Here is a 14,104-nt window from a genome sequence, read left to right as displayed (position 1 = left end):
TGGGTCACTTCCTATTTGCTTGTAACGCCTATGCCACCCCAAGAAGGGTATGGTTAGCCCCAGTTTGTAAGAACCTTGGGACATCCAGTGCTGTTGAGGCTCAGAGAATTATCTGTACCACCACGGAGGAGCCTATTGTCATGGGAATAGCTAAGTATTTGGGGTGGGCCTGGTCCATTAGGCGGAGAGCCCTCTCTTCAAATGTGTTTTGATTATTGTTTTAAATCTGTGCTAATTTTTATATTGATCAAACTCGCACAACTGTTTTATAAATATGTATCTGACTAAATGTTTTATTATCAATTGTGAAGTTTTAAAATATATGTTGTGCTTTTATGAGTATGCAACTCGAATAAAGCTTTCCTATCATCATCACTATAAATAGTTCAAACCTACAGCATGTTGTGGTGCAAAATAAAATTCATGGAGCCAATCCCTTTTCTCTTTCATACAAGTCTTTTATACCCTTTTTCTCTAAGTATCTAACTTAAAATTGAAACGTTTAGGGTCCACAGTCCTTTCTGATTGGTCCATTAGAGGGGTGGTGACGATCACCTCATGTACTCCTTGTTCAGACTAGTTTGCATTTTAGCAATGTCATCCTTTAATTTATTCTCATGGCATTCGTCTTGCTTGTCATTCCCTTCTTGCAAAACTTTTCGATATTGTTTTCTATTGAATTTCTTTTCTCACACTTTTTTATGCAGACATCCTTTGGCACACTTCCTTTCCCTAGGCCAAGCTGACCTTGACATCTCTCACTTCGTGCACAGGCCATTCTATTCACATGTTCTGCTCACAGCTCATGCGTGGGGCCATCTTTCCCGAAGTGTTGTCATTGGTTCAATAAACAGCCAGTTTTTCTCAGACCAGGCCGCGCAGGCCTCAATGGGAACTAATACAAAAATAAATACAACATAAATTAGATTTAGAATTTTAGGCCTTCTGTTTACCTCCCTCCATTCTAATTTTCCCAGTTAGCTGTTACCTAGCAAAAGCGTAAATATATGCGTTATTTTACTCACCATTTATATTTTCGTTTTGCCACAAAAGGACTTATTCTACTCAAGCACAAATAGACATGTATTTTCGATTATATATATTTATAAAATTCACTGCTGGAAAGCGGGGCAGGCAGCACCCTTTGTTGTACTTCTTTCTACTTGGAACTTAATTACAGTTTTAATTTGCAAGATTTTGGAAGCTGCCCCACTAGGGGAAGAGTGTTGGTGCACTACATTTTCCAGATGGCCTTGCGAAACTCTACGCCCACTGTGGCAGGTGTTGGGAATATTTATTAAGGTGCGCAAAGAAAAACTGATCTTAATCTCCTTCAAACTTTGCGTCTGAAGAAAGGCTGAGACAATCCTGAAACGCATCAGGCAGACAATAACTTTTGAAGACTGCAGTTGTGTGTTTATCTGCTGGCAAGCTGTGAAATGGATGGAAATAACGAGTACTTATTAAACTTTGCGTGGCTTTACTTCGATTTTGGGCGCTTACCTGCTTTGTTGAATGTATTGACTGCTGTTGCCCAGCTGTGAAGTATAGCCCACCGCCTGGATGTGGGTCCATGCAGGCTTATAATTGCTGCTTGCAGTCACGGAATGAAGACAAGCAGCTTCAAAGTAGGATGGTGCTGCCTTGTGGCACAGATTTCACTGCTGGAAAGTGGGGAAGGCAGGACTTTTGTGGTATTTCTTTCCACTTGGACTTTAATTACAGTTTTAATTTGCAAGATTTTTGAATCTGCTCCACTAGGGAAAGAGTGTTGATGGCCTGCATTGTCCAGAAGGCCTTGTGAAACACCACGCCCACTGTGGCAGGTGTTGGGAAAATGTATTAAGGTGCGCAAAGAAAAGCTGCTCTAAATCTCCTTCGAACTTTGCCTCTGAAGAAAGGATGAGACAATCCTGAAAAGGCAGTAGGCAGACAATAACGTTTGACTGCAGTTGTGTGTTTATCTGCTGGCAAGCTGTGAAATGGATGGAAATAGCCAGTGCTTATTAAACTCTGTGTGGCTTTACTTCAATTTTGGGGGCTTAACTGCTTTGTTGGATATATATATATATATATAAGACTACTTACATGAAGCATATAGTCAATTGGATGACATCCAATGCTACAGGAAGAGTAATGCACTAAAATATAGGACTATGCAGGATAACCTATGTAAAAATGTGGTGGCATGAAAGGGACTAGGATTGTTGAGTGGGGATGAGTTCAAAATCATCACAAGAGATCACCCTCTTGTCCCCTACATCTATTTTATACCCAAAGTTCACAAGAGCCTTACCGCACCACCAGGAAGACCGATAATTGCTGCATGTGGGGGACCATAAGAAAACCTCTCAAAATACATAGATTATTTTCTGCAAACGCATATGAAATCATTAGACTCATATGTGCAGGACACAAGTGACTTCCGGAGAAAAATAGAAGGTATTGAGTGGAATTATGATTTGCTCTTAGTGACATTGGATGTAAGCTCCTTATATACATGTTTAAAACATAGGGATGGCCTGCGTGCATGTGAATACTATCTAGGCACCAGGCCAATTTAGTTTGCCCATCATTCAAAAATGCTCTTAGAAATTTTATCTTTCTGTTTGGAGAGTAATTATTTTATGTTTAATGGCCAATTTTACCAACAGGTTCAGGGTGTAGCCATGGGGGCCAGTTTCTCCCCAAGCTACACCTGCCTATTTATGGGTTAGTGGGAGGAATTGGTCCTCAGGCGAAAATGTTAACAATACTGTACATCCAATATAGTTTCTTGGCTTCATTTTATTGATGACTTATTTATTGTTTGGTGTGGCTCTGAGGAAAGTGTTTTAAATTTTATACAGGAGATAAATGTGAATGATCTTAATCTAAATTTTACTTCTAGCATTAGCAAGGAATCTGTGACATTCTTAGATGTGCAGGTTTTTTTGACCAACAATGTTCTTAGCTCTACCCTTTTTAGAAAGCCCACGGCTGGTAACACTTTACTACATGCCACAAGCTCTCATCCACAACACCTTATTAAATCTATACCTTACGGTGAGATGCTCCGCATCCTCCGTATCTGTAGCAATGAAGATGACGTGGTTTTAAAACAACAGGAAAGTTTAACAAGGTTTGTGGAACGAGGATACAGTCTAAGAATAGTTGAAACCGCCATGAGAAAATCGCAGCTAAAACCCAGAAGTTAACTCCAGGAATATAACCGTAACAAGAGTCAAATCCAGAGTATAGATACTAATCCGATCAGGTTAATTCTGACATACTCCAAGCAGGAAAAAGAATTAAGGAGTATACTTAGACACAACTGGCACTTTGTTCAGAATAACCCTGTTATAGGAGATTGGATGCCCTCAAATCCAGCAATAACGTTTCGCAAAGCAATGAGCCTGGGGAATATTTTATCTAAAAACAGCCAAGAATGCTTTAAGAAGAAAAATTGGATGCCTATGAGCAAGGGCTTTTTTAAATGCTTGTCGTGTAAAGCATGTCAGTATGGTGTAAATACGAAGAAATACACCACTGTCATCCCTAAGTCAACTAGAGAGATCAAGCAACATCTTACATGCAAGACTGAGTATTGTATCTATATTCGAGAATGTGAATGCCATCTGAGATATGTGGGCAGCACAAAGCTGCCAATACATAAAAGAATTCTGCAGCATCTGCGAGCAATAATCAATAAGGACCAAACCTATCCGGTAGCGAGGCATTTTGAGGCATGTCACAATAGTAAACCTCAATGCTTAAAATATTATTCAATCTAATCCATCCCTGTAACAAATAGAGGAGGGGATAGGGAGGCTTGCATGAGAAGAACAGAGATTAATTATATCCTTGAATTTGACTCTAAATGGCCAGGAGGATTACATACCACTGAGGCCCTCCATACATATTTGTAAACAACTGATTTATGTATGAGGTTCCGTTTGTATGATCATTCAATAAGATATAAAAATAAATATTTATATACTGTAAATTTTGGACCATTTGGAAGTTTGAAGTATTGATATTGCTAGGGTCTTATATTGTATTTATACATATTTATTCCATTACTATAAATAAAATGTTAAATATGAAACACTAGTGTTTTATCATCTCAGTATAATTGCTATGTGTCATGATTGATTTTAGCTGCAAATAGTAGGCATTAGGGTAGGTTTTATCCATATGTCTTTTATTCGGTTATTTTTAACATGTCACCGATATCCTTTTATATGAGGTCCTATTTATAAATGGTTTTCTTTTACACACACGATAAAGAATGTGAGTGTAAATATTTATATTTTTATATGTGTAACCATATGATTCAATGTATATAATTAACATAGCCCTGTCCCCTGTTAACTGATTATCCCCATGAAATGATGAACAAACTACTATATCTATGAATGTTCATATCATATGAAATTCAAGGTTTTGTTTTTGTCTATTGTAGCATGAGTCACTTTAGATTTATTGTACTGTAGCACCAAGTCACTTTATTAATGGAAGGGGAGCCTTCTTAAAACTTGTGGCCAACACATACTTATCATGTAAAAGATAGGAAACCCATTAAAGTGCTAAGTCTTTAAACTACAAGTTTTTAAGTAGAAACAACTCCTTGTAGTGCAAAGTGAATCTCTATCATCTACAATTACATTCTACACATAATCTGCCTTATAATTATGTTTTGTTTCGTTATGCCAAGATGAAATGTCGGAACATTTCTTGATTCTTTGTTTACAAAAAAAAAAGGAGAAAAATTCTTTCCAAAAATGTTCTTTTCCCGTTTGGGTGGGCACGTGTTAATATTTGGATTTAATTTTTCATGTTGCGAAGGCATAGGTTGGATTAAATATGCTATGGAATTAAAAAAACTTGCATTCAAACAGTTAGAGGAAAATATAGCAATGTTGATAATATTAATTTTCCAAACATGCTTTTGATAATTGAAACTGTCATTTGATGAAATGATTTATTGTATTTATACAAATTGTATTTTCAAAAATTATAGCACCGTAAATGCATTTATGCTGACAGTATAACTTCTATGTCTATGACAACATGTGACGCACTTGCACTTTAAAAATGGGCTATGCACAATGCATTGTCATGTGATCAAGGCCGCAGGGACGGCCAAAACGCGTAGTGACAAAGCTGTTTGGGAATAAATAAATGAATGCTATAATAAGTTGGTCCGTGCCTCGTATTTCCACCTAAAGGGTGGAGTGCTGATGCTGCGAGGTATTGCAGATATATATATATATATATATATATATATATATATATATATATATATATATATATATATATATATATATTATATATATAAATATATATATACAAGTCCACAAAACGTAGTAAAACTACGTAAATGCACTCTCCTTGAAAGATCTGGAATTAAGAAATCTTTAGCAGAGTGCGCTTTTCCAAAAGTTCTTGTTTATTTAGAGTGCAGCATCGTGACAGCTCATGGAAACAAAAAACCATGAGCTGTCACGATGCTGCACTCTAAATAAACAAGAACTTTTGGAAAAGCGCACTCTGCTAAAGATTTCTTAATTCCGGATCTTTCAAGGAGAGTGCATTTACGTAGTTTTACTACGTTTTGTGGACTTGTATACAACAAAGGGGGACCTTTGCCCCTTAATGCACCGCTGTCACGGTGTCCCGGCGTTACAAAGGAGGTGGATTTGAATAAATATATATATATATATATAATATAATATATATATTACCTACTGGCGCTTGCCAGTAGGCAGTTATAGTTAGGGTTTTTTTCAATGCAAAATCTCAAAATTCTATTTGGAATAACTTTAGCACCGGTTGACAAATCTGCCTGAAAATTTCCTCAAATTTGCCTCGCGGAGTTCCGGTCCTTCCTTGAAAGTTTGGGGGGGATTCGTCAAGCGGGGGCGAGATAAAAGGGGGCTCCCAAAACATGTTTTCCCCATGTTAATTTCTATAGGGCGGTCAAACTCACTTTTAGCCCGAACGGCTGAATGGATTTCCACCAAGCTTGGCAAAATTGTAGGGACTGGTAGCCCGATGTGCCTTTGCTATGTCTCAAGATATGTGCTCCAGTGGATTTTGAGTAATTAAGGTTCAAAAAAAAATATATATATCTATGGCTGCGCCCTGGTACGCGCACCAGGGAGCGCAGCAGGCGCGACACGCGAGGTGCGCACGGAAAGCTGATTGGCTCGTGGGTGTCTGTAAACATTCGAAACAGTCCGGACCGGCCGCCATCTTGTGTCTCGGTAGGATAGAGACACAAGAGGTGGGAAAAAAGGGGGAAATGACCATAAGGGGGCAGGTTAGACCCCCCTGACCCCCTAGGTTTGATGTGGGGGCTATAAAAGGGCCCCGCGGTGCAAAATATATATATATATATTTTAGATTTGCGCGGGGGGAGCGCCCGGTACGCGCACCGGGGAGCGGACCGCGGAGCGACCCATGGGGAAAGAAGAATGACAGAGTTATTAATAAAATGTAGCCTTTTTTTTATAAATTGGAGGTAGTTCTAAAAAGAACTGTTCTTTTTCTTCTTTTTGTTGTTTTATATTTTTTTGTGTTTTTGGAACATTTTGTACTTTTTTGGCTTTTATGAACTATTTTATATATTTTTTGGTATTACAGGGAATTGGAAATGGCTCAACTGGAGCAGAAAAAAAAATAAGAAAAAATTAGGGTTTTTCGGGGCATTTGTGGTTGTCCCCAGCAAGGACGATGAGCTTTATGTTCAGTTCACCATAGGAGATGGTCTTAGCAAAATGTATACATGTTATACGGAAATCTCCAAACCGTGGCTGAATGCAAGGGATCGTCTCCCTTGCCTCTGGTCCCGTTGGAGTGGGTTGATTTATTTGGGAGGTGGAGCTTGAAGATTGGGGAAAGTTACTGGCCAGTTCCCTCATCTCTGCAGCAGAATAGTTGATTGGATGCCTGCGCTGCATGTGGCGAATCGTGGTGTTGTTTCCGAAAGAGTATTTCCTATTAGGGTTTCCCCGGGAAAGTTCCGCGCCACAGATTCGGCAAGTCACCTTGACCGCATTTACTAAGAGGAGGCTTTAAAAGTTTTCCGATAAACTGGTTTTCCAGGGAAGTGGGTGGAGTGTTCCGTGTAAATTGCAGAATAGAAACTAGTAAGAACCAATTGGAAGTGTTGTTTTAAAGTCACATGACTGCACATGCGTGTCTCAAAGCCTGTACTATGGTTGGCCCGGAAGCCAGATTGCGAGGGGTCGAGGGATCCGTTCGTCTCAAGGAAGGCAGCCAGCTGCTTGTTGACGGTCTTCTCGATGACTTTTGCGGGGAACGGGAGCAGCGAGATGGGTCGGTAGTTCTTGAGGTTGGTGGGGTCGGCAGAAGGCTTCTTTAGAAGGGCGCTGAGTTCGGCGTGCTTCCAGCTCTCCGGGAAGGTAGCGGTGTTGAAGGAGGTGTTGATGATGTCCCGCAGGTGGGTTGCGATGGCGGCGTCGGCCTTGTTGAAGACGTGGTGAGGGCAAGGGTCAGTCGGAGATCCAGAGTGGATGGAGTTCGTCGTCCGGATGGTGTCTTCGGTGCTGATCGGGGTCCAGGCGCGTAGGGTGGTGGTGGGTGGTGGCAGTTCCGTCGTGGCGTGCATCGGTTGAGTGCTGAAGCTGTTGCATATGTCGGCGATCTTGTTGTGGGAGTAGGAGGCGAGGGAGTTGCAGAGGTCTTGAGAAGGGATGATGTTGTTGTTTCCGGCGTTGGGGTTGGAGAGCTCTTTAACGATGTTGAAGAGTTCCTTGCTGTTGTGTGCGTTGTTGTCCAGTCGTTCCTTGAATGCAGTTTTCTTGGTGGTGCGGATCCGTTGGTGGTGTTTTCGGGTGGCGATCTTGAGGGCAGTCATGTTGTCCGGTGTTGGGTCTCTGCGTCAGGCATTCTCCAGGGTTCTGCAGTCCTTCTTGGATCTCTTGAGTTCGTCGGTGAACCATTGGGCTTGAAAAATTTGTAATTTCAGTGCCCCAGGCACAAGCAGATTTATGTGTACAGAGTGTAGGCCATATCCCTGTAGGTGTTAGTGATTGTATTGTTGTATTGAATATTGATGGTTTGAACAACAGCACATTCCTTGCCTCTCATAGCACTTATTTTGTATGTGGAAATAGAGGCTATTACCGGTTACCAGCTAGATGGTCTGGAGTATGTTATGTATCATTTTTACTACCACCTGTATTCCTGGCACCTGCATCATATCATAAAGATTTAAGACTGCTGAATAATGTGACTGTAAACAGATACAAACAAACTTTGTCAGTTGACGACATAGATCAGACAGACACTTGTCTGCAACAATATATAGATTTCAATTTAGGATTGTTTTTCTTTGTGTGAGCTGCTCTGAATAGTAGGAAGATACGACCACTAACGAGAGTAGTAGAAGCTGTCACTAATCAAACTGCCGCAGCCTTGGCAACCTCATCGAAGAGCTACAAATTACTAGGATTGTTGCATTACAAAATAGAATGGTTTTAGATGTGATGTTAGCAGATAGAGGCGTGGCTTGTAGAATTATTGGAAGTAGTTGTTGTGTTTTTATCCCTGATCATACTCCTTCCGTGTATAAAACCATCAATAAATTACGTAAGATTGCAGCTGATATACATGTCGAAAACGGGACTTGGACGTTCTCGGGTTGGTTCTGGACTCTGATCTCCACATGGGGTGGGAAAGTTCTCACTGGTCTATGTATAATTATTGCAATTATTTTTACGTGTTGTGTATGTATTCAATGTAGTCCAATTATATGTTCTTTGTGTGTTTCATTTTGTGTGCCTAATAGACGAGCTGTTGCTGAGGCTGCCTACCAGAAAAGCATAACCAGAGAGATAGCTGAAATGATGAGCGTCGATATTAACGATGAGTATTTAGATTATCCTAGAAAACCAAATGTCTTCAGCAAATGCTGAATTGGTCGTCTGTTGTAAATAAAACAGCGATGGTGTTAAGCATTAGCTGAAGACATGATGTCGTGTCTGTTTGTTCGTTTTCCCACCCGTATTTGAAATACGGCCAGACTCCATTTTGTTTTCTGGCCTCCATTTTTGTCTGCTATACATTGCCATGTGCTTGACATGTGGTGAGTCCTATCTCTCTGCTAGTCACCCCTGAAGTTTTCCCAGCAACAAGCCATAAATAGCCTTTTGTGCGTTTAGCGCTTGCCCAGTAGGAGTCACATCTGTCTTTGATTAGCGTAGATAGGAATGTGCATTTATGTGGGTCTCAAGAACCGTTAACTCCACCCATGTATTATTCATGTTCAAGAAATGTCCATATATGGTTGTAAATCATGTCTTGTATTGTATCCGCCTACTTATGAGCCCCTTCTTTGTGTATAAAAGGGGACTGTGTGCTTGAGTTCTTTGTGCTACCTTGTACAATACTGTAGAGTGTTGTGTGGGCTGTATTACCACCTTTAAAGGTTTATTAAACTATGTTTTTGTATTTTCAGTTTCCGTGCCAAATTCTTTGTGTAGTCTGAGGACTCCATGCACAGAAGGGCGAACCCTTTGCACTAGCACGCCTTGCTGAGGCCTGTGCTCATCAGGTGTGTAGAATGAGGCAAGTCATCTGCAGAAAACAGCAACAGAGGTGCTGGAACAGGCAGGCAAGGTGCAGAAAGAGGCAAGAGACACACAGTAAAAAGCAACAGAGGTGCTAAAAGAGGCAAGCTAGCTTCAGAAAAAAGCAAGAAAGGTGTAGAAAGAGGCAAGAGGGGTACAGAAAGAGGAGAGAGAAGTGCAGAAAGAAGCAAAAGAGGTGCAGAAAGAGGCAAGAGAGATGCTGAAAAGGCAAGAGAACAGCAGAAAAAAGCATTAGAGGTACAAACAGATGCAAGAGTGGTGCAGAAAGAGGGAAGGGAGGTAAAGAAAGAAGCAAGAGGGGTGCAGAAACAGGCTAGAGAAACGCAGTCAGAGGCAAGAGAATTGCTGAAAGAAGCAACGGAGGTGTAGAAAGAAGCAAAACAAGTATAGAAAGAGGTTGTAAGATGGAGAAAAAGGCTAGAAACGTACAGAAAGAGGGAATACAAGTGCAAAAATAGATAACAGGGGTGAAGAAAGCAGCAAGACAGTTGCAGAAAGAAGCATGGAAAGTGCAGAATAAAGCAACAGGGGGGCAGAAAGATGCAAGAGAAGTACAGAAAGAAGCAATAGGGGTGTAGCTGGAGGCATGAGAACTGCAGAAAGAGGCAAGAGAGTTGCAGAAACAGGAAAAAGACACCAGGGGGAAGAAAGGAGCAAGACATGTGCAGAAAGAAGCATTTAAAGTAAATAATAAAGCAACAGGGGTGCAGAAAGAGGCAAGAGAAGTGCAGAAGGAGGCAAGAGAGGTACAGAAACAGGCAAGAGACATGCAGAAGGAGGCAAGAGATTTGATGAAAGAAGAAACAGAGGTGTGAAAAGAAGCAAGAAAAGTGCAGAAACAGGCATGTGAGATGCAAAAAAATGCAAGGAAGGTACAAAAAGAGGGAAGACGATTGTAGAACGAGACAACAGGGTTGCAGAAAGGAGCAAGACAGGTGCAGAGAGAAGCATAGAAACTGCACAATGAAGAAACGGTGTGCAGGAAGGGGTAAGAGAAGTGCTGAAAGAAGCAACAAAGGTAAAGAAGGAGGCAAGAGAACTGCAGACAGAGGCAAGAGAGTTGCAGAAACAGGCAAAAGAGGTACAGAAAGAGGGAACAGAGGTGCAGACAGATTCAAGAGAGGTTCAGAAACAGGTAAAGGGGTGCAGAAAGAGACAAGAGCGGTACGGAAAGAGGCAGGAGAGGTGCACAAAGAAGCAAGACCAGTGCAAAAGAACAAACAAAGGTGCAAAAAGAAGCAAGTGAGGTGCAAAAGTAGGCAAGAGAACTGCTGAAAGAGGCAACTGAGTTGCAGAAAAAAAGCAAGAGAGGTTCAGAAAAAGGGAAAGGAAATGCAGAAAGAAATAACAGAAGTGCTGAAAGAGGAGCAAATTGCAAAAAACACAGTTGATGGACAGAATGTAGAACAATGTCATACATTCAACCCAGTACAAGGATCTGGGCCTAAATCCATTGTTTTTTTGCACTCCACACCACCCTGGGTTAGACACTGGCTATATGCAAATCAGCTCTGACCCTGTGCCTCATGGGAACAGTCCAGTCCGAACTACCAAGCCATGTCTTTCCCAGACCAGAATCAAGCAACCAAGGACCGGTTTCTGGCTATCAGCCTTCATCAGCCTGGATAGTTTGACTCCAGTGGTGTGGAGAGCCTGGTACTCACATCTGAGTATACCCAGCACACTCGGGTTGAAAATTGCAAAAAAACACAGTTGATGGACAGAATGTAGAACAATGTCATACATTCACCACAGTACAAGGATCTGGGCCTAAATCCATCGTTTCTTTGCACTCCACACCACCCTGGGTTAGACACTGGCTATATGCAAATCAGCTCTGACCCTGTGCCTCATGGGAACAGTCCAGTCCGAAATACCAAGCCATGTCTCTCCCAGACCGGAATCAAGCATCCAAGGACCGGTTTCTGGCTATTAAAGTCCAAGTGGAAAGAAATACCACAAAAGTCCTGCCTTCCCCACTTTCCAGCAGTGAAATCTGTGCCACAAGTCAGCACCATCCTACTTTGAAGCTGCTTGTCTTCATTCCGTGACTGCAAGCAGCAATTATAAGCCTGCATGGACCCACATCCAGGCGGTGGGCTATACTTCACAGCTGGGCAACAGCAGTCAATACATTCAACAAAGCAGGTAAGCGCCCAAAATCGAAGTAAAGCCACGCAAAGTTTAATAAGTACTCGTTATTTCCATCCATTTCACAGCTTGCCAGCAGATAAACACACAACTGCAGTCTTTCAAAAGTTATTGTCTGCCTGATGCGTTTCAGGATTGTCTCAGCCTTTCTTCAGACGCAAAGTTTGAAGGAGATTAAGATCAGTTTTTCTTTGCGCACCTTAATAAATATTCCCAACACCTGCCACAGTGGGCGTAGAGTTTCGCAAGGCCATCTGGAAAATGTAGTGCACCAACACTCTTCCCCTAGTGGGGCAGCTTCCAAAATCTTGCAAATTAAAACTGTAATTAAGTTCCAAGTAGAAAGAAGTACAACAAAAGGTGCTGCCTGCCCCGCTTTCCAGCAGTGAAATTTATAAATATATATAATCGAAAATACATGTCCCAGAAGCCCCGGGGTCCAGTGCAACGATAGCGACGTCAGCAACGCACCCGGAGGCGCATTAAGAGCTGGGAATGCATCCCGCCCCGCAGGACGCGCGCGGGCAGCGCCTGGAGAAGCCCGGGACAAGGGAGGGCCCTCCTAGGCCCTCAGAGGCCAGAGGAGGCTGGGCTGGGCTGGGCCATAGCCCTAACATCTTCAACCAGAGGTGAGCTGGGGAAATATCATCATGGGGAAGCGTAACAACAAACCCACTATGCCTGCTCCTGTTAGTTGCTCTTCCCCACCCCCCTCCTTCGAATGCCTACTGGAAAATGCCCTAATAATGGTTCAAGAGGAAATAGCTAACACGGAAAGGAGGATGTCACTGGGTTGTAGTACCATTGACCTGCAGTCACCCCAAGCAAGTCCCCATAACGATCTCCCGCTATCTCCTGCAGTCACCATCCTGAAACCCTCTACCATGGTAACACGGTTGGAAACTCTGCCTGGAGACAGCAGTTCGGCTATAACCATTGCGTCCCGGCCTGACCGCGCTGTACAGTCTGTTACCTCATCCCCGTCTACAAACAATAAAACTGGCGAGGGCAAAAGTAAAAGGGGTCCCCTGAAATCTACTGTTAACAAAAGGAAGCAACCTGTCCGCAACAAGAACCAACTAACTCCACAGAGCATGTGGATCAGAGGGAAACAACTACAATTTGAGGGTAAAACTGTTAATATCGAAATGCCGCAAACTGCTGAATTGCACTCTCCCATAACCCTCTCCATTGCTGATCACAATTCCATGGGCACACAGACAGAATTTTTGACCGAAAGTATCATTCAACCTAAGCCAAATGGGAATTTTATGAAGACAATTGTATACACTATTTTTAAACAACTGGAATGTCAAATGATCAAGCAATTTAAGCAAGTTGCCGGAGCACTCTCATGCGAGTATAAAGATTGTTAAGTAACAATTTACAATTATCAAAACCAATTATGACAGAATTAACAAGAGATCCAAAGATGAGTAGTTCTTGGAGTCTTTAATGGAGATTACAGCCAGCCGACACGTGTTTCATCGCCTTCGCGATTCATCAGGGCTGAAACAGATAAATAAGTGGCATCTAGCGTGTTTATAGAACAGATAGATTTACATACACGACCATGATATATGGCCGTTATACACATGCATTATAGCTTCCTCCTGCAGTGAACATATAGTGATTCTTTCATTTTCATTAGATTTGTTACATTTGTGCAACCACAACACATCCGTGTCGGAGTTATAGTGGATGTTACCAATTGACTATAAAGACGTGAAATCATGTGATAGTGATTGTGGAGGACATGTGCAGGAACGGGATACCCATAGTGTATCCCTAAGGCAGGCAATGACACATGCTCTATCTCTTGTTGAGAGTGTCCTAGTTGTGCGCGGCTCTTTCATCCTACATGCTAGTTAAAATTGTGCAAAATAGTGAGAAACAAGTGTCATTGTGAGAGCATACCTAGAAGGCCGTATCCACGTCAAAAGGTCTGCATATTTATGGGAGAAGAAGACAAAAAGGAAAAATCTCATCACTAACTCATATTTAGTGATATTCAGGCAAGGTGTCCCCAAATGAGACTGTTCGCCATCAGTGGTATTCCAGCTTACCGCTTAGCTGGTGATACTTCCGACCCAGCCGGGCCCGTGACCTAGTAGAGCTGGTTCTCGTGTGTCCAGCAGCAATCTATAGTCTTGTTTCTGTGTAAATGATATAGATTGTCTACATAAGTACTATTCCATTTTAGCGAGTTAAAGTAAGATAGTATTTTGTTCATTAAACTAGTGTCATAGGGATAATCTCCTTCGAGCTCTCTTAATTTAAGCTATAAAATTAATTGCATCTCTGTTGGGGTTTCCCTGTCTTTATTTCAACACGGACACCAAAACCAAAATCCT

This window comes from Lissotriton vulgaris, chromosome 8 (assembly GCF_964263255.1).
Source record: "Lissotriton vulgaris chromosome 8, aLisVul1.2, whole genome shotgun sequence".
NCBI classification, from domain to species: Eukaryota; Metazoa; Chordata; class Amphibia; order Caudata; family Salamandridae; genus Lissotriton; species Lissotriton vulgaris.
The sequence above is the reverse complement of the archived record's forward strand: the minus strand, read 5'-3'. Positions refer to the sequence as shown.